General features: G+C 35.2%; 1 pseudogene; it reads left to right on the top strand.

The window, feature by feature from the left end:
- Positions 1 to 16,789: 16,789 nt before the first annotated feature.
- Positions 16,790 to 17,623, top strand: LOC149228134 (chaperone protein dnaJ 15 pseudogene; annotated as a pseudogene).
- The last annotated feature ends 1,075 nt before the right edge of the window (positions 17,624 to 18,698 follow it).

The following is an 18,698-nucleotide window of genomic DNA, read 5'->3' as shown; positions in this document are numbered from 1 at the left end:
AAAAGCAATGCCCAATCACCAAGCTGGAATTTGTTTCTTTGATAAACTTATCATGCTACTTGGATATTTGTTGTTGGACTATATTGGTTCTATGAATAAAATATTGTCATATCTCATCAAGTTCATTTAATTGCTTCATTTCTTGTCTTTGGGCTTCTAATAGATCAAGACCCAATTTGGTTGTTGTTTTAAAAGTCTTTATCTAGAACTCAATAAGAAACATGAATTTCTTTCCATAAACAAGTTCATAAGGAGTGTGTCCTATTGTGTTTCTCCATGTGGTACGATATGCCCAGAAATATTTTGGATCCCTTCTATGCAGATGCACAATCTTGGTAAGAATTGCTTCCATTACTCTATTGGTAGATTCAACTTGTCCATTGGCTTGTGGATGATATGGAGTAGACTTCTGATGTTTGATTTTGTATTCCTCCATTATCTTTTGTACCAACTTGGATGTAAATTGAGTACCTTGATTTGTCACAATTTCCCTTGGGATGCCAAAACAAATGAAAATATCCTAAAAAAGAAATGAAACTACAACATTTTCAACAGAAAAAGGAAGTGTTTTAGCTTCTACCCATTTTGTAACATAATTTGTAGAAACAATAATGTACCTTTATTGTCTTGACAGTGGATTGATTGGTTCAACAAAATCCAAAGCCCATTTCTCAAAAGGTTCAATAAGTACCTGAGGTTGTAGAGGCATTTCATCTGAAGGAACATGCTTTCCCATTCTTTAACAACTATATCTCTTAACATATTCGTTGGCATCCTTAAAAAGAGAAGGCCAATAGTATCCTAAGAGAAGGAATTTATAGGCAGTTCTTTTATCAACAAAATGTCGTCGACATGGTTCATCATGAAAAGCTTTTAATATCTCTAGTACTTCATCCTCTCTAACACATCTTCGAAAGGTTAAGTCATGTCCTGTTTTGTACAATTCTTCATTTATCCATGAATAAGATGCACTAGTTTGAATAACCTTCCTTTTCTCTTGAGAAGACAAGTATGATGGTAACTTCCCTGTAGCCAAATAATTAGCAATATTTGCAAACCAATGAGATTTAATAGATACTACAAAAATATATTCATTAGGAAAATTATCTTCTCTAGAAACATCGTTATTATCATTTTGGATTCTAGATAGAAAATCAACAACTGTGTTTTTCTTTCCAGGTCTATCCAAAATAGTAATATTGAATTCTTGTAATAACAATAACCATATTGTAATTATACCATTAGTAATTGATTTATTCATTAAATATCTAATTGCAGAATGATCTGTGTCAATGAAGGTTTCATAACCAGTGATATAATGTCTGAATTTATTGATGGCATGCACAAAAACTAAAAAATCATTTTCTCTTACAGTGTAATCCAACTCTGAAGGGGTCAAATTTTTGTATAGTAAATGACATAAGGAGTTCAATCTTTATGTCCTAACACAGCTCCTAGAGTTGTATCCAAGGCATCAGTTGAAATGTGAAAAGGTAGCTTCCATTTTGTTCCTCTTAAAATGGTGTGCTTCTGAAATATTTTCTTTCAATGTTTCAAAGGCTTTTTGGCAGTAAGATTTCTAGATGAATTCACAATCTTTGTAAGCAATTTCAAAAGTGGAGAGGCTATCTTCGTAAAGTTTTCTATAAATATTCTATAATAGCTAGTAAAACCAAGAAACCTTCTAACATATCTTTGACAAGTAGGAATTGATAATTTAGAAATGACTTCTACCTTATATGCATCCACTTTGATTCCATTTCCTGAAATATGGTGGCCTAAAACAATTCCCTCAGTGAACATCATAAAACATTTATCATGGCTTAATGGGAGATTTTCTTCTTTACACCTAATGAATTTTTTTTCCAAATTTTTAAGAGCTTCTTCCAAAGAGTTTCCATAGATATTAAAATCATCCATATAAAATTCCATACAATCATGAATTAGATAAGAAAAAATGCCTAAAACAGCCCTTTGGAATGTTTTAGGTGCATTACATAACCCAAAGGGAAGTACCCGATAAGCATAAGTTCCCCATGGACAAGTAAAGGTTATTTTATCTTGATCTTCTGGAGCTACTTGGATCTGTTTATATCCACTAAAACCATCCAAGAATGAAAAATACTTTTTCTCTTCCAATGTATCAAGGACTTGACTTATAAAAGGAAGTGGAAAATGATCTTTTGAAGTAGCTTTATTCAATTCCCTATAATCAATGCATACTCTCCATTTTACATTCTTTTTTCGGAACAATTACCAAAGGTGAGACCCATTGATTTTTTGATATTGGATAAATAAAATTCACATTTAACAATTTTTGTAATTCCTCTTTAACAATTTCCCTTAGATTTGGATTCATCCTTCTCTAGGGGTTTCAGATTGGTATGGCATTTTCTTCAATATAAATATGAATCATACAAATGTTAGGATCAATTCCTTTCATATAAGTGTATTCCCATGCATAAATAGAGGAATTTTCTTGTAACATCTTTACTAATTCCTTCTTTTGAGATTTCTCCAGATTATCATTAATATTCAAAGTTTTCCCTAGAAAAATTTCTATTAAAGAATTGCCAAATTTTTCCATAGAATGTAAAGCCATTTGATGAGATGATAGATATTCAATATTACATTGTTCTTGAAAATTTTAATTTCGTTCACAATATGAGGAAGATTCATTATTTTCCATTAAATTCAAAACATGATATTCTTCATCTATTTGTGAAGTAGCAAAAATCAACAGTGTATCAAAGTTTTCTCATCATCTATCCATACTTCACTTTATACTTCTATTGTTGTTTTTGCAGGAGGATATATTGTGAATTTCTTTGTCGAACTTCCAACAAAGATAAACATATCACAAGATCTACAACTTATAAAAGCATCAACTGTATCTAACCATGGTCTACCAAGAATCAATGGGTGTCCTCCTAGATTATTATTGGGTGTAAAGATCATGAAGTCAACAAGATATTGAATATTAGGAAGTTTCAATTGATTCATAGTTTGTTTAATCATGATATTTATGGCTGCTCCTAAATCAATCAATGTATTTGGAATCTCAACACCATTAATGTATGTTTTCATAATGGGACTTCCTGGATCTAGATATTTCTGAATTATTGTCTTTCCCATCACGATATCTGCAATTTTCCCAACTAACTAGATTTTTTAACTTGTTTTTTTCTTCTTAGTTTTTTAATACTTAACTCCCTAATTGTCTTTGCAAATATTGGTATTTATTTTTATTGTTTTTTTTGCACGTGGTTCATAGACACCTTCGGTCAACAGGTGGCACTACATCCACTGGAAAAGTCTGGGCTGACGCCCCGCAACTTACTGCAAGACCTGACCCCAAGAGATTTCGGGAATTGATCCTGTGACCTCCCATCTGGCGAGGCCCCGTCTTGACTGATTGAGCTAACCCTTGGGGCTATATTGGTATTTATTTTATATCTTGTAAAAAAGAAATTTTTATACAAAAATTCTTCAATTCATTTATCATATCTTAATCAGGGAACATAATTTGTTTTTCTACCCCTTTTTCAATTTTCAATCTTTCAGGAAAAGGTGAATTTTGAAAAGAAACATAAGGTTGTTCTATAATGGGAGTTGAGTTTATTGGAGTATCATCAGAATGTATAGGCGTGGTTTGTTTTTGAGGATTTTCCTCTTAATAAAGAGATGTCTCTTTCTTAGAGAGGCCATCCTTCTCAGATTCCTAGATAACAACAGATGGTGACTTATTTTCCAATACTCTACTAGATCTAAGTTGGACATTGTTTAGATCTAATGGAGTTATCATGTAGGTTTGGAAATTATTCCCTTCTATGTTGTAAATAGGCTATGATTTTTTATTATTTGGATTAGGAAGTGGCTAAGCAAGCATTTGATTTGGCTTTTGTGGAAATGGTAATGAAAGTTGTGGGTTTGGGTATGGATTTTGAGGTTGAGAGGGTTGAACAGGATAAGGAAAACATTGTGGTGGAAAAACAAGACAAGTTTGTTGAAATTGAGGATATTGAGGATACTTTCCATAAGGATTTTTCCATTCTTGTGCCCAAGGTTGAGGCCAAGGTTGCCAAGGCATGGGTGCAATATAATTATTTTGTGGTGGTTGTGCACATGTTTGAGTGTTGAAACCTTGAGTCATATTTGATTGTGGATTTTGCCATGGTCTCTTAGCAATAAAACAAAGAGGTTCTACTTGATTTGGCATTACTTCCTCTTGATAGACAACTTTAAGACCTGGTATTGAAGGACATTCCTTTGTATCATGATTTTTTGCATATATAACACAGGTTTCTATGCTTTTTAAGTCAAGGGGACATTCTCTCAAGGCATGCTTCTTTCTACATTTTGGACAAAATATAGATAATGCAACATTTTTATTCTTTTGCTTGTTTTTTATTTTAAGGGTATCTATTTGTTCACTAAGACTCCCCAAAATATATGTTTTGAAATTATCAAGCAAATTTCCTATTTCAGCCCTACTTACTATCCCAACTAAAAATTTATTAATCCTAGACATAACATGATCTATTGGATTTTTCCCAGTCCTTGCATTTCCCCTTGAAATGTGTATGCATAACTCACAAATATCTCCAAATGATAACTAAGAAATATCTCCTTTACCCATCAAATTGAGAAGATCTATCCACTCATCTCTAATAGATTTTAGCAAGAGAGATTTCAAAGTTTCTTCATCTAGATTATGCATTTTAGCCATTTTTATATTATAAGCAAATATTTCAACAAAATATTCAATATTTTCATCTTATTTTTGCATCATTTTAAATAATTCATCTTTAAGATTATGGGGCATACAATAATCCTTGTACTTTTCTAAGAACACATTTTTGATTTGTTCCCATGTTCTTATAGAATGTGCTCCTAAGCCCATAAACCATTTTAATGTTGCATCTTTAAGAGTGGCAGGAAACAATTTCAACTTTTTAGCATTAAATAGTCATAGGATCTACACAAGACTTCAAACTCAAAGAGAAATGTTTCAAGATTGTCATTTCTTAATCCATGGAAATTAGGGAGGATAGAGGGTGAGATATTTTTCATTGTGGCTATGGTATCTTCATCAATGATGGAAAATCCAATAGGTTCTGGATCTCCTCTACCAACTCCTCTTCCTCTTCCTCCACCTCTTCCACCTCCTCTATTTCCTCATCTTCCACCTCCAATCCTAGGTTGTTCACCATTCACGTTATGTACTTATCCTTCCCCTTCTCCTGCCATTGTGGATTCCTTGGAGCTAATATAAGGTTCCAAAATTGGATTTTCTAGCTCTTCCTTTCGTTCTTCTATCAATGAAATGTTAATATAGGTTTCTTCTTCTTCTTCTTCGCTAGGGATTTCCAGTTCTTTTCCTAGAAGTTGTTCTCTAGTTGAAGATATAAAGATTACTCCTTCTGTTGGGAATGTAGGATATTCTTCTTCTACTACGGCTCTAGTAAAGGAAGTTGGTGAATATTTAGGTTGGATTTCATATTTATGTACCTCAGGAAGTCTATGTCTGCCTGCAATTGATGGAATATGAGTTTGGGTGGATGGTGTGGCACTACGAGGTCGTGGTGGGGTGAGTGGTGATGTTGGAATCAAACTCCTACCTCTACTTACGAATCTACCTCTAGAATCTCTTTCCCTATGCATATCATTTTTATTTTTATTTTAATGAAAAGAAAAAGACTCTTATACACACTTCCCTGGAAATGGATCCAAAATGTTTGGTAATTTAATTGATGTAAAATTACTACATAAATTATTAACCAGGGCTAGCATATTGATGAAATGTATGTGCACTGTTTGTGCTAGGAGTCCTTATTATTCAAGAAATTCCTATATTAAATTGAGATATCAAGATGCACATGTTTTCTCTAACAACTATCACTCTTACATGAAAGTAAATATGTCACTCTTTAACAAAAATGAAATCAAAATTATTGCACTTGCTTAAAAGAAATATCACACTTTACTTGAAAGAAACATCACACTTGCTTGAAATAAATATCACACTTTGCTTGAAATAAATATCACACTTGAAAAATGAAACTAAAATTATCACGCTTGTTCTAAAGAAAGATCACACTTGCAAAAATAAATATCACACTTTCTTAAATAAATAATGAATTTAAATTTAAATCACTCATACAGAAAAAGAGAAATTAACTCTATAATCACACTAACTGGAAATTGAAATCTTCTTCACTCAAATATAATTTAACTCAGATGTAACTCAAATTATACTGCAAATACTAAATCAATCCACACTCTTTAATACTATTATTCATGTGCATAAGAGATCTCAGCTTCACTCATTCATCCTACAACAAAATGATTAAATAAATCTTGCTTTAAACTCAATCCTAAACATTCATTCAAAATCGAAGCTGGACAATTAGATGAACGAATTAAACACTGTATAAAATGTAGAGTTGAAATGTTAATTGAAAACGATAAATGAGGTAGAGTACACTACAGTAGCATCTAGCTGCACACAGATTTAGTGGATGAAGAAAACCTTACATGATATGAAAATAACTTACGCAGATCATATTCCCATAATCTATGATAACATAAGTGTTATCGTCATATCTAAGAATCTTGTTCTACTTTCTTAAAGAACGAGTTGCAAATAAGGTTGTGAGGTTGGAATATGATTCCAAAAAAGAACAAGTTGTTGACATCTTCAGCAAGCCCCTTGCACGATAACTTTTTGAGTATTTAATACAAAATTTAGGAGTTATCATTAGAGAAATTTTGAGGTCTAAAATGGGCTTCCTAAGGAAAATTATAAAATAATAGTGGAAATAATAAAATAAGATTAGATTACCTCATCAAGTTTTGGAGAGAAAAAAGAAAAGACTTATTTTTTCAACTCGTATTTTCAACTTATCTCCCTGTGATTTTATCGAAATTTTGATCAAGAGCACTTGTTGGGTGAAAAATTTAACTTTGCATCCAAGGAGTACCCATGTTGCATACTTTCGATGGACCCTACTACACGAAAAATGTGGAATACATGAAAAAAACATGATTGCAATCACTTTTTCATGTATTTTACATTTTTTTTTATAGTAGGGTCCATTAAAAGTATGTGTTAGCGCTTGGAATTCACCTAGGCTGAGATAGACAAACTCTCAAGGCTACATCAAACCATTTCACCTCGTAGCTAGCCCTACGAGGTATGAGAAGGCTCTCTCGGGTCAGATTTGACAGATCTTTCAATAGGATTAGGCTGACCAATTAATAATAAATATTTTAGGCTAGTAAATTGATAAGGGGGTTGATTTAATGATTTTTGGGGTTTTTGGTGGCAATTGGTGGAAGTGCAATTCAAAGTGCGGGGATTGAGCACAGTTTTCACAGGGGGATGTAAGGGGCAAGGTAGGAATGAGTGCTGATGTCTTAATCTGAGATGGATGATCAGAGATGATAGAGGAGAAGCTAAAGAGGGCAAACACACAATTCGAATCCTCTCTAGACAGTAGAAAACATTAAAATTGAACAAACTAAAAAGCTGAGCATGTCAAAACATGAGTTCAAACTTTACCACTTCATCTGTCCAATTTAGAAGCATAAGAGAGATGTGAAACACATAAACAAACTTACAAGAACATGTAGAGAACACACCATCAACAATCAGATCCACAAGAATCCTCAAAGATGTCTGTAAAACCCTGACTTTCCTTGCCTTCAATTGCAGAAATAGATGCACAATATACAATAAAGCTTCCTTACACAAGAGTCCAACCATGAAAATGAGAAGGAGAGAGCATAATATAGACCATCTAGACCATCTAACTCCTTTCCCCACCTCTAGGGGTCGAGCTCAGCTTTCTAGGAGCAGTTTGAACAAATTCTAAACTAAGAACTAGAAAATAGGCAGCCAAACAACTTGCCTCTATTACTTAGCTAACTCATCCATGCATTAATTTTTCACTTTTTACATCATGGAAGCTTCTAGAAGGGTAAAGAGAGATAAAATCTATCAAAGTGCCATGAAAATATTACATTTATCCATCATCTACAAGTAAAAATAGTCAACCATAGTCAAAACAGTGTTTTTTGACCAAAAATGTGAATTCTGGCAAATCTGGAAGTTCTGGTCGCGCCCCTGGAAGTTCTGGTCGCGCCCCTTCACAGCTGTTTTTGAGTGGGTTCCACTGGTCCAAATCAGGTGCAAGATGGCTCATTGGAAATCTTGGCCTGTCTAATTTCCATCCCAAGTGGAATTTCTGAATTTGGTGTTGATTTGACCCCTCAAAAACCATTTCTCCCAAGGTCACTTTCTGCAACTCAAAAAGTGGGCAGAAAGTCATTTTTTTGATGTATTTTGAGCTTTTGGAGGCTCAAATCTCAAAATCAGGCTTCTCCCAAGTATTGGTAATTTTTCTCTTTGCATGCCCTTTCCAAAAATGCCAAGTTTTCAAAATTCCGAGCAGTCCTCCAAAATGGTCTCACCCGGGGTGAGACCATTCCAATGGCCAAAACCTGTAAAATTGCACAAAAATTCACAAATGACAAAATTTTCTCCAAATTTCTTGAAATTTGGGCTGAGAGTCCCCAATAAAGTACCATGCTCAGTCAAAGAGGCTTTGACCAAAATTTGGAGTGGATCGGGCGTTTTCCTTCATTTTTGTGCTTTGGCCAACCGTCCTTGGAGCACCTTCGTTCTCGCTGGTATTTTTGACATTTCTCTCAAACCATGACACCTGTGTAAAAAGTGAAAGAGGTTTTTCTTCCTTGGCATGTTGTGGACAAAAACCTCTCTCAGTTTTGCAAAATTCATCTTTGATTGCTCAGAAACAGCTTTTGAGTGAAACTTGTCCTGATGTGTGAAACAAGGGATTTTGTCGAAATGGAGCGAAATGAAGGGGATAGAGGGCTTCTAAATTCTTGGGGAAATTTTTGGGAGTGGGGAGGGATGTTAGGAAGCAGGGGAAAGTGGAATCTTAGAGATTGAGTGAGGGGAAGGGGTCGAAAAGGACAAAACACAGGCCACACCTAGAAAATTGCCATGTTGTAGCTAGAAACTAGGGTTTGTGCAAAAATGAGGAATTTGGCGGATCTAAGGGATGGGAAGTGTTTGATAAGGTACTTTAAGGATAGGGAAAGGTGTATGAACATCAGGAAACAAGTTTTGCCGGTGATTTGACCATCCAAGTGAAATTGCCTTCAAAACCCTAGGAGAGGGAAATGACCTTGCCTAGGTGCAACTGAAGCATGAAAAAGGTGTGAAATGACTCATTAGACACTGACATGATAATGAAAACCCTCTGAATGATGATAGGCTCAGCTGAATGATGACATGGACTGACATTTGGGCAAACCCTAGACCTAATGCCTAGTGACCAAATTTTGCTTGAAAACTCTTTGAAATGACAAAATTTGACCTTGACACTTTAAAATCACTTTGAAAGAGCATATTTGATCACTGGAGGAAGGCTGGAAAGACTGACACTAACAGTATGCATCATGGGTGCTCCTTGGATACAAAATTAAATTTTGCATCCAATGAGTGTTGCTTCTTTAAATTTGAGTAAAATCGTAGGGAGATAAGTTGACAATATGAGTTGAAAAAGTAGTTTTTTAATCTTTTTATCTTTTTACTCCAAAAATGGTGAATCATCCCCCATGGTTGACATCAACATATTGAATCCTATTTGTTCTTAAAAAGTTGATTTTTGTTGTAAATTTTCGTTTTGAGGCCCATTTTTACCTCAAAAATTCTCTAATGTTCTCTCTCCTCTCTTAACTAAACCATCTTCAAAAGAAAAGAGGGAAGTTGTCCAAATAAGCGTAAGGATAGCTAAATATCATAGATCAAGTTTCCAAGGAGAAAATAGGTCCATAGGAATCTTACCTTAGAATAGCATAGTCACAAGGGGAGATTAGTTGTAGGGGGAGTATCTAAACTCTCTACCATTGATGTCAAAGGGGGAGAATGAGAAAGCATTGAATGAGAAAAAAAAAGGAATAATGAGATGCTTTTTTGTTCTTGATACAAGTATATTTAGGGGGAGATGATGCAATTGGATTCTCAAAAGAAAAAGGGGGAGAGTGAGTAAAACAACAAAATTGGAGAGTGGGAAATCAATAGCATAATCAATATGGCCAAGTTATGATAAATGACTTAGAATGTTTGGTGGTGTTGCCATCAATTCCAAAAAGGGACATTTTTGAGAAAAGCGTTGCCATTGATGTCAAGTGAAAAAGTGAATGCTAGTTCAAGGGGAGGTTGTTAAGAGCTTGTTAATGATTACTGATGAGATGTAACCTATTATTGAAGACATTTTTTTACATATAAGGTGTTAGAAAGTGGATGAAAAGTGTTTAGTTGGATATTTCTCTCATGGAACTTTCCAATGGTATATGGCACTTGGAAAAAATCCTAAAGGATTAGGAGTTATCTCAGTTTGAAGTGTTGGCAGGGTTCCAAAGGTCATGGTTTCAAATAGAGAGAAATTGAAAGCCCCCTGTTAGTGTCAGCCTTTGCATCCTTCCTACAGTGATCAAATATTCTCTTACAAAGTGGTCTCAGAGTGTCAAGGTCAAATTTTGTCATTTCAGTAAGTCTTCAAGCAAAATTTGGTCACTAGGCATTAGATCTAGGGTTTGGTTTTATTCCTGTCAAAGTTGTCCAAATGTTAGTCCATGTTACCGTTCAGCTGAGTGTACCATCATTAAGAGGGTTGTCATTATCATGTCAAGTTCCACTGGGTCATTTCACACCTTGTTCATGCTTCAGTTGCGCCTAGGTAAGGTCATTTCCCTCTCCTAGGGTTTTGAAGGCAATTTCTCTTGGACGGTCAAATCATCAGAAAAACTTGTATCCTAATGTTCATACACCTTCCCCTATCTTTAAAGTACCTTATCAAACACTTCCCATCACTGAGATCCCCCAAATTCCTCATTTTCGCACAAACCCTAGTTTCTTGCTACAACCTGGCAATTTTCTAGGTTGGACCTGTGTTTTTCCTTTTTGGACCCCTTCCCCTCACTCAATATTTGAAATTACACTTTCCCATGCTTCTTAACATCCCTCCCTACTTCCAAGAATTTAGAAGCCGCTTATCCCCTTCATTTCGCTTCATTTCGACAAATGTCTTGTTCCACACATCGGGATAGGTGTTACTCCAATGATGTTTCTGAGCAATAAAAGATGAATTTGGGAAAAATGAGAGATTTTTTTGTCCAAAATAAGCCAAGGAAGAAAAAACTCCTTCACTTTTTACACAGGTGTCATGGTTTTAGAAAAATGTCAAAAATACAATTGCCTCGGGAGAATTGATGCACCTCTGAAGTGACCTTGGGAAAATCAATTTTTCTCCTAGTGCGGTTGGCCAAATGAATTTTTTGATGAGTCAAATGATAACTAGACACAAATATATTTCCAATGAGCTATCATGAGCTCAATTTGGAGTTGAGAAAGGCATTCAAAAGTTGACTGTAACAGCACTCGGCCTTGAGGCAGCCCCATTTGGCACATTTTGACCAGTCTTGGGAGATTTGATTTTTTATAGGGAAAATGAACTCCAAATTGAAAAGTTCTGGTTGGGTTAGATAGTAGACTCAAATACCTTTCCAATGAGCTATCTTGAATCCAATTTGGACACCAGGAAGGCCTCCAAAAGTCACCTGAAAAAGGGCGCGGCGCACAGGGGAGGCGCGACGCACCGGGAGAAAATTTCCAGTGTAAATTTACACTGGCGCAGCGCATTGGGAAGGTGCGGTGCATAGAGCTGCCAAGGCTGTTTTTTTTTAAATTTGCTCCACGATTGCCCTAAAATTCATGGATTTCCATTGGTACAAGTAGGTTGAACTTCTCTCATGGTTTTTCATCCAAGATTGATGGTTGTTGATGGTGTTTGATGAATGGTGAAGTGTGTTAAGGAAAACAAACCCTATCTCTTCAAAATTTGCCAAGGATATTTCTGCTAGGGTTTTGTGTTGCAACTAAATATCACCTCACCTCATCACTCCCTAATCCCATACTCTCCTTACTTCCCTTATTCCCCAAGTTAACAAACCCCCAAAATTCACTAAGCCCATGCTCCCAATTCCCAAATCACTTATTCCTAAGTTCTATTATCCCTATTCCTAAACCCTACCATTCCATATCACTCTCCTTCTCTCATTTCACTTGTAAAATCCTCAAATCCCAATTCCCAAACATAGTCAAGTGACTGTCCTCACCTTCACTTGATTGAACCACATTTTTCCCACACTCCACTATACCCACTGTCCCTATTCATCATAGTCCCTTCCTACTTGGCACATATTTGGCATTGAAATAAAGGGTACCAAATTCTCTTTTTCAACAAGTTGTTAAACATGCACCTTGCATGGACATTATGGAGAGAGACACTGAAACAACATATGAACAAGACAATCATTTCCATCACTGAACTGCATGCACCAAGAAGGCATCAAAAAGGAAAAAGAGGAAAAAAGAGCATGATCGACTCTAGATGTTGGCCGAGGCAATCCTTGGCCCACCATAACACTTAATGAAGAAGCTTCAGCCCAAGTTTCAAGAAATTTGGGGCATTTTTGCGATTTTTGGAAACTTTTGTGCAAAAAACAGGGTTTTTCTCCCTTGCGCCGCGCCATGTGGCGCGTGCTTACAATAGGGAGCTCCAAATGACAAAAGGTTTACATTTTTGGATTTTCCATGGAAAATTATGACTGTTGGTGCATGGCCAAGAATTTTGGGCCAATTTTGAGTCCTCAGGAGGTCAATAACACCCAAAAATGACCCCTCTACCCCTAATTTCACACACAGGAAGCAGTCTTGGGAGATTGAATTTTTGGAGGGGAAAATGGGCACCAAATTCAGAAATTCCACTTGGGTTGGAAAGTAGACAGGCAGGGATTTCCAACAAACACACTTGGGCTCAATTTGGACTTCAGAAGGTGCCTCAAAACCAGCTCCAAAGTAGCACGACGCATACAGTTTTTGGCGCGGCGCACAGAGACCTAAAGGCCAAAATCACTCCCGCTTCGCGAAATTTCGATTCGCAATTTTCTCCAAGTGGGCCCGCTCATTTACAATACATTTTTCCTGGCATCAAAGGCAAAGTTTAAAAAGCATTTTTGGCTTCTATCCAAGTGGCCAAATGAAGGCGAACAGCCACCCAAAAAAATTTGCGCTCATATTTGCTTTTTTCTAATTGGTCCTCATAGAAAATTGAATGTAACTGCTGATGGTTGGCTCTTCATCTCCTGGGTGGATCGACTTTCTCATGGAAAAGCTTATTTATTGTATTGAGAGTCATTTTGTAAAGGGTTGGAATTTTTGGGAAACTGTGGGAGAGAAACCTAGTCACTCACTGTACATTTTGACAGAGAATTAATGAAAGATTGCAGCTCTGGTTCATGAGATTCTTGTGGCGTGAGTTTAGAAAATGTATCTTCTTTATGTTTCATATGTATTTCGTTATGTTTCATATTTTCATTCATATTCATTTCCAGTGAAAGCTTTCTAAGTAAAAAAGGTAGAATTCAGTGTACTGCTCTGCCTTGGGATAATTTTCACGTTCTATGTTTTCTTCTGTTGAAAAGGATCCATGTATTTATGCCCTTTTCACACTCTCAAACAATCTCTCCACTTCATATTATTTCAAATCTAATTTCTAGACTTTCTGCCTGTCTTGCCTCACGAAATAACCTGCGTCTTTGAGTTAAATTCTCTTCTCATACTATTCCTTGGCCCTACACATCCCAGAAAACTCAGTCATTTATCAAAATACCTCCATCATATTTATTTACCTAACCTAAAATCAGTATCCATTTTTGCGTCATCTCAGACCCTATTATTTATTTTCCTGAGTGTGACCCGGAGAGAGCCCTCTCCTGTTCTGGTAGGGCTAGCTACTAGACTAAGCGTGGTTTGTGGTTACCCTGAATTTTGCCTTCCTTCAACCTAAGGCAGATTTAGGCTCTAACACCCCCCATCCATTATCCATCACTCATATTAGATGGGGGAGGGGGCGGGGTAAATTAATAAAGATCATTGGATCTAGTCCCTATGTAGGTTGTGCATTAACATTCTAGTAGAGGTGTGAGGGAGTTAATAGCAGAAGAAATAAATTGGAGACCCCCACTTTATTAACCATAAAATAGGCAAGGGGGCCCCACAATTAACCAAGATTTTTGATCAAGCAAAGGTCCAATTGATCGACGACTAGTCAATGAGAAAATTGTTAGTAAAGTAATCTAGTGTAGGTGATTTTGGTGCAGCACAATGACACAACCAGTGTGGGATCAAATGGAAAGACGACACAAACAACATGTTGACGTGGCATTGTACAACAGGGGACACATGACATGCTGACTTGGAATTTTTAAATACCCAAATATCCCTTTGTTGAGTGACATGTGGCACCACTCACAAGGTGACATGTGGCATGATTGATGACATAGTGTGACATACGAAGGGACAACTCAATATATGTTAAATATCATCATGCCACAAAGGGTTAAATTTGAAGAGGTTATAGAGGAAAGGCATGATGGCTTGTTGGCATGGTAGATAGTACATAAGAGATGGAAATATTTTTGTCAACTGATAAAGGTTTTCATGTTGTGACACAAAGGATTAAGTATAATGCTTTTGAGAAGGCTTGGCACATTGGGTGATGCCATGGTGACACTATTGATAGAAAGCACAGGATTGAAATGTCTCCATTAGGAAACATGAAACTTCACATCCCACCACGAAGGTTTAAGCCAATACATAGAATTGGGGCTATGACATGGTAGTGCGGTTAATAGAAAGCATCAGATGGGAAACTTTCCATTAACCAACATGCATCATGTTGTAGAGGTTTAATCTAATGAAGGGATAGAAGAATGGCGATGAAGCAATGAAACTAGATGGAAATCAAGAGAAGGAACTAAATAGAAAATGATCTTATCATGGTTAATAAATGTGAAAGTCATTTCCAAGTATTTTTCAAACAACGCAGAAAATCATTTCAAAACACAGAACCCAAACCCTTTTTACATGTGGTAGACAGTTGGAGATGATGGGGCGAAAAAAAACATGGCCCAATGAAAAATTGACATGCAGTAGTAGCAAGATTGTGATATGACATGGAATTTTAGAGAAGTCATATGTGGCATGTGGTTCTAGAATTTTTGGGTGGCCAAGCGACTTATTTCTAAGTGACACGTGGAACCATTCACAGGATGTCACATAGCATGATGACATCAATAGTCTATGTGGAAAATGACATGGCATAACCTGGGATTAGGGCCCAAGGATTGTTTGGTGAATTTTTTTAGTGTTATGTTCTTTGGCCAACATATAAAAAATAAGGCTAAGTGGGTCCATGAAGCATCCAAACATCCAAAGAATCTAGATTTAACGCATATCTGAACATATCTAGCTCATCCGACATATCTAGGGATCCAAAATATTTGACCACCAAAAAAACAGTAAATCACCCAAATATTGGATTTTGGAACAAAGGTAAACATTTCCAGTGTATCTGGTGATCGATTTTAGCACCAAGTGAGTAAGACGAGGTCACAACCCCCGATTATATTGAATTAAGGTTGAAACAAAATGTGTAAATCACCTTCAATAATATATGGAGTATCCAATGGTCAGGGAATCTAGCACAAATGAGTTATAACAAAAGTCTCAGATACTGGATTATGCGCAAAATATATTTAAGCACTTTATGCATTGAGCCAATGGTTCTACCCTTCAAACACATAAAAACGAGAGCTAGTTAACGAGGGGACACAAAGACAAAATTTTGGTGTTTCGTGCATTGAAATAATTTTGGAATTCTAAGTTATATATTTGTTCTACAGTTCTAACAAATTTTGGTGTTTGACATGTTTTGGTGTTTTAAATTTGGTGGTTCAAATTTCTTTTGGTGATCTACATTGTTAATTTTAGCATTCTAACTTTGATATTCCAATGCCAAAATTAAAAGACTAATGGACATCATAAACAAAACAATAGTTTAGAAATAGTCCACCTGTGTTAAACAAACATGAATAACCAATGAAGAGTATTAGAGAATTTAATAAGAAGAATATCAGCGAATTCCAAAAGTAGAACTGAATTCAAACTAATAACTAAACTCAGAATTAGAAAATCGAAGATCATACTTGAAGCCTTATAGGCACCAACAAGAATACAAAAAGGGTATCTTGAGAGAGTAGACAATGGGTGTCTAAAAGAGTTGAACAAAGAATTATTTCAAAAATATTGTGTAGAAGAGAAGCCTCAAGATCTGTGTTTGGAAATTAATGAAAGAGGGATCTAAAAGGTTGTGCAGGTAGGTGCTTGCAGAACCCAGATTTGGTACAGATAAACAAGGAGTTGGTGGTTCCTGAAAAACAACAAGTTGGTTCTTGCAAAGAGAAAGGAATTCTAAGCCTTCAATAGGTTGTATCCTATAGAAATTGATGTAACTTGAAGTATTTTCATCCATAATTAAAAACATATTGTGGTTTTCCCAATTGGGTTTCCATATTAAAATATTTTGTCCAGAATTTATGAGATTGGTGTGTTGTTATTTATTACTGTGTTGATAAGTATTTTTACTTTGAGAAAGGAATTTTTAAAATTTTTAAAATAATGATTCACCTCCCCAGTATTTTCTCAGGTTCTAACAATGGTAAATTTGGGTTCCTTGATTTTGATAATTTGTGGTGTGGGTTTCTTGTAGCTTAATTTGGTATATCTAAAGTTATGAGATACCTTTCCATTGGAAGAAATTTCCATCAAGTTATTGTTTAGTATGAATCTTGAATGACTTCATTTTCTCATGGAAAAAGAGAATACTCCATTAGAAAAAAAAATCTGGATCATTCCACCAATGATAAGGTAGAAAAATAAGGAGCACACTTTTTTGGTGTAACTATTACAGAGCAACAAAATCAAGCTAGAATAGTGGTTAGACTCACTTCACATGCATAAAGAAAATTCAAGCTACTTTATTTTGAGCATGAGGAAAATGGTGGTTATGGGCTAGCTCTATAGGAATACAGTGAAAATTCCAATAAAGTTACAACTAATGGAATGTAATTCCTATAGGACTATTGACTGAATTCAATAGTCATTGAACTGGAAATGTCCAAGGATCCTAATGTCGCATTTTTCAAAAAGTTAGAATGCCTCAAAAATTATGAAATTTCTTAACTTAAAGTTGTCACCTACATAGTTGAGTGCTTGCTATAACATCAAGATGATCAATTTTTTGAAGAATCAACAAAGAAGCCCAAAGATGTAGAGACTCACATTTTGGCTAAACAAAATGAAATTCGATTATTTGTCACAAAGTAAAAAAATAAAAATAAATAAATAAAATAAAAATAAAAAAATTTGGCATGCTTTCAAGAATTCACTAACAAATATACATAATAAAAACAAGACGTGGATGAGCTTCTATAAATATGAGATAATATTATGTCATTATTCACTGCAATTATTGTAGTGAAGACTACCAACAAAATTAATGCAAGCAATCCCACATGTGAAGATTCTAATATTGGAAGTCCAAAATAAGATAACGTATCAAATAGAAAGGATAAATCAAATAGAAAGTAGTTTAATCTCAATTTCAAAGGAGAGAAGACATGGTGAGCATAAGTTTCAGTGGTTGGAATTAATTGATATTTATTGATGACAATGAAGTGGGGAGGGGATATCTTTTGCGCTCTATGAACATAGTCTTTAGAACCTTAGTTCTTTGTACCTTTTAGATCAAAGAATATTTAATATGTTAAGAAGGTTGAATACAACACATCAATATTTGATATTCCAAATGTTGACACATGGAATGATATATTAATCAGGCATACCACATCTTCACATGATATATTAATCAAGCATACCACATCTTCACATTCTATTTCTCATTTAGTTTTTATAAAATTAAAAAAGAAAGAGTGGGAAGTTTGATAAGTTGAAGAAACAAAGTCAAAATTTTCAAAAATGCAATGAAAAGTTAGCCTCTCAAAACAAGTAATTGTATAGGAAATGGTATCAAAATTATAGGGAGCTAGTTGTTTACAGTCACTAAAAATGTGATTGAATGAATGAAGGAAGAAACGTTAATATACTAGTTGATGTTGTTAGGATTTGTTAGGGAAGGGTGAAAACAAAGTATATGATGCATTTTGTTCAAAATACCATTCAATACAAACATGGAAACATAATAATTTAGATTAGAGGCAAAAAATAAGAGCACTCAACTTGTTGAGCATAATTTTTATGCACCTCAACACATTGGACTTATATTTGATTTCCTTGATTTTTGTACGAGTATACTTAGTGCTCAAGAATCACTGAAAGGATCAATCATCAGTTATACCTATTTTGCATGAGGACATGCAAATTTTATAGGCATGGGGAGATGTTGCACCATTGTTTTGACATATTTTACAATATCAATTGGTCCTCCTTTTGACTATTTTGTTCCTGTTTGTTATTCTCCTTACCACATTTTCTCGTACTTTTGAAGCTATGTGCCATCACAATATTAAAATTGTTTATTATCATAATTTATTTAAAGATGATTTTTACTATTGTGGTTGTTTTCCAAACCATGTCCCAAATGGAGCACCTAGTTAGATAATAGATCAATTTGGGTTAACTACAGATAACTCTCCAACCAAGAACCACCAGAAAATAAATGGGTACTATGTTGTTAGCTATT

Source organism: Pinus tabuliformis, chromosome J, assembly GCF_031772625.1.
Source record: "Pinus tabuliformis cultivar Carrire ecotype Pingquan chromosome J, CPIR1, whole genome shotgun sequence".
NCBI classification, from domain to species: Eukaryota; Viridiplantae; Streptophyta; class Pinopsida; order Pinales; family Pinaceae; genus Pinus; species Pinus tabuliformis.
This window is presented reverse-complemented; position numbering and strand designations above follow the sequence as displayed.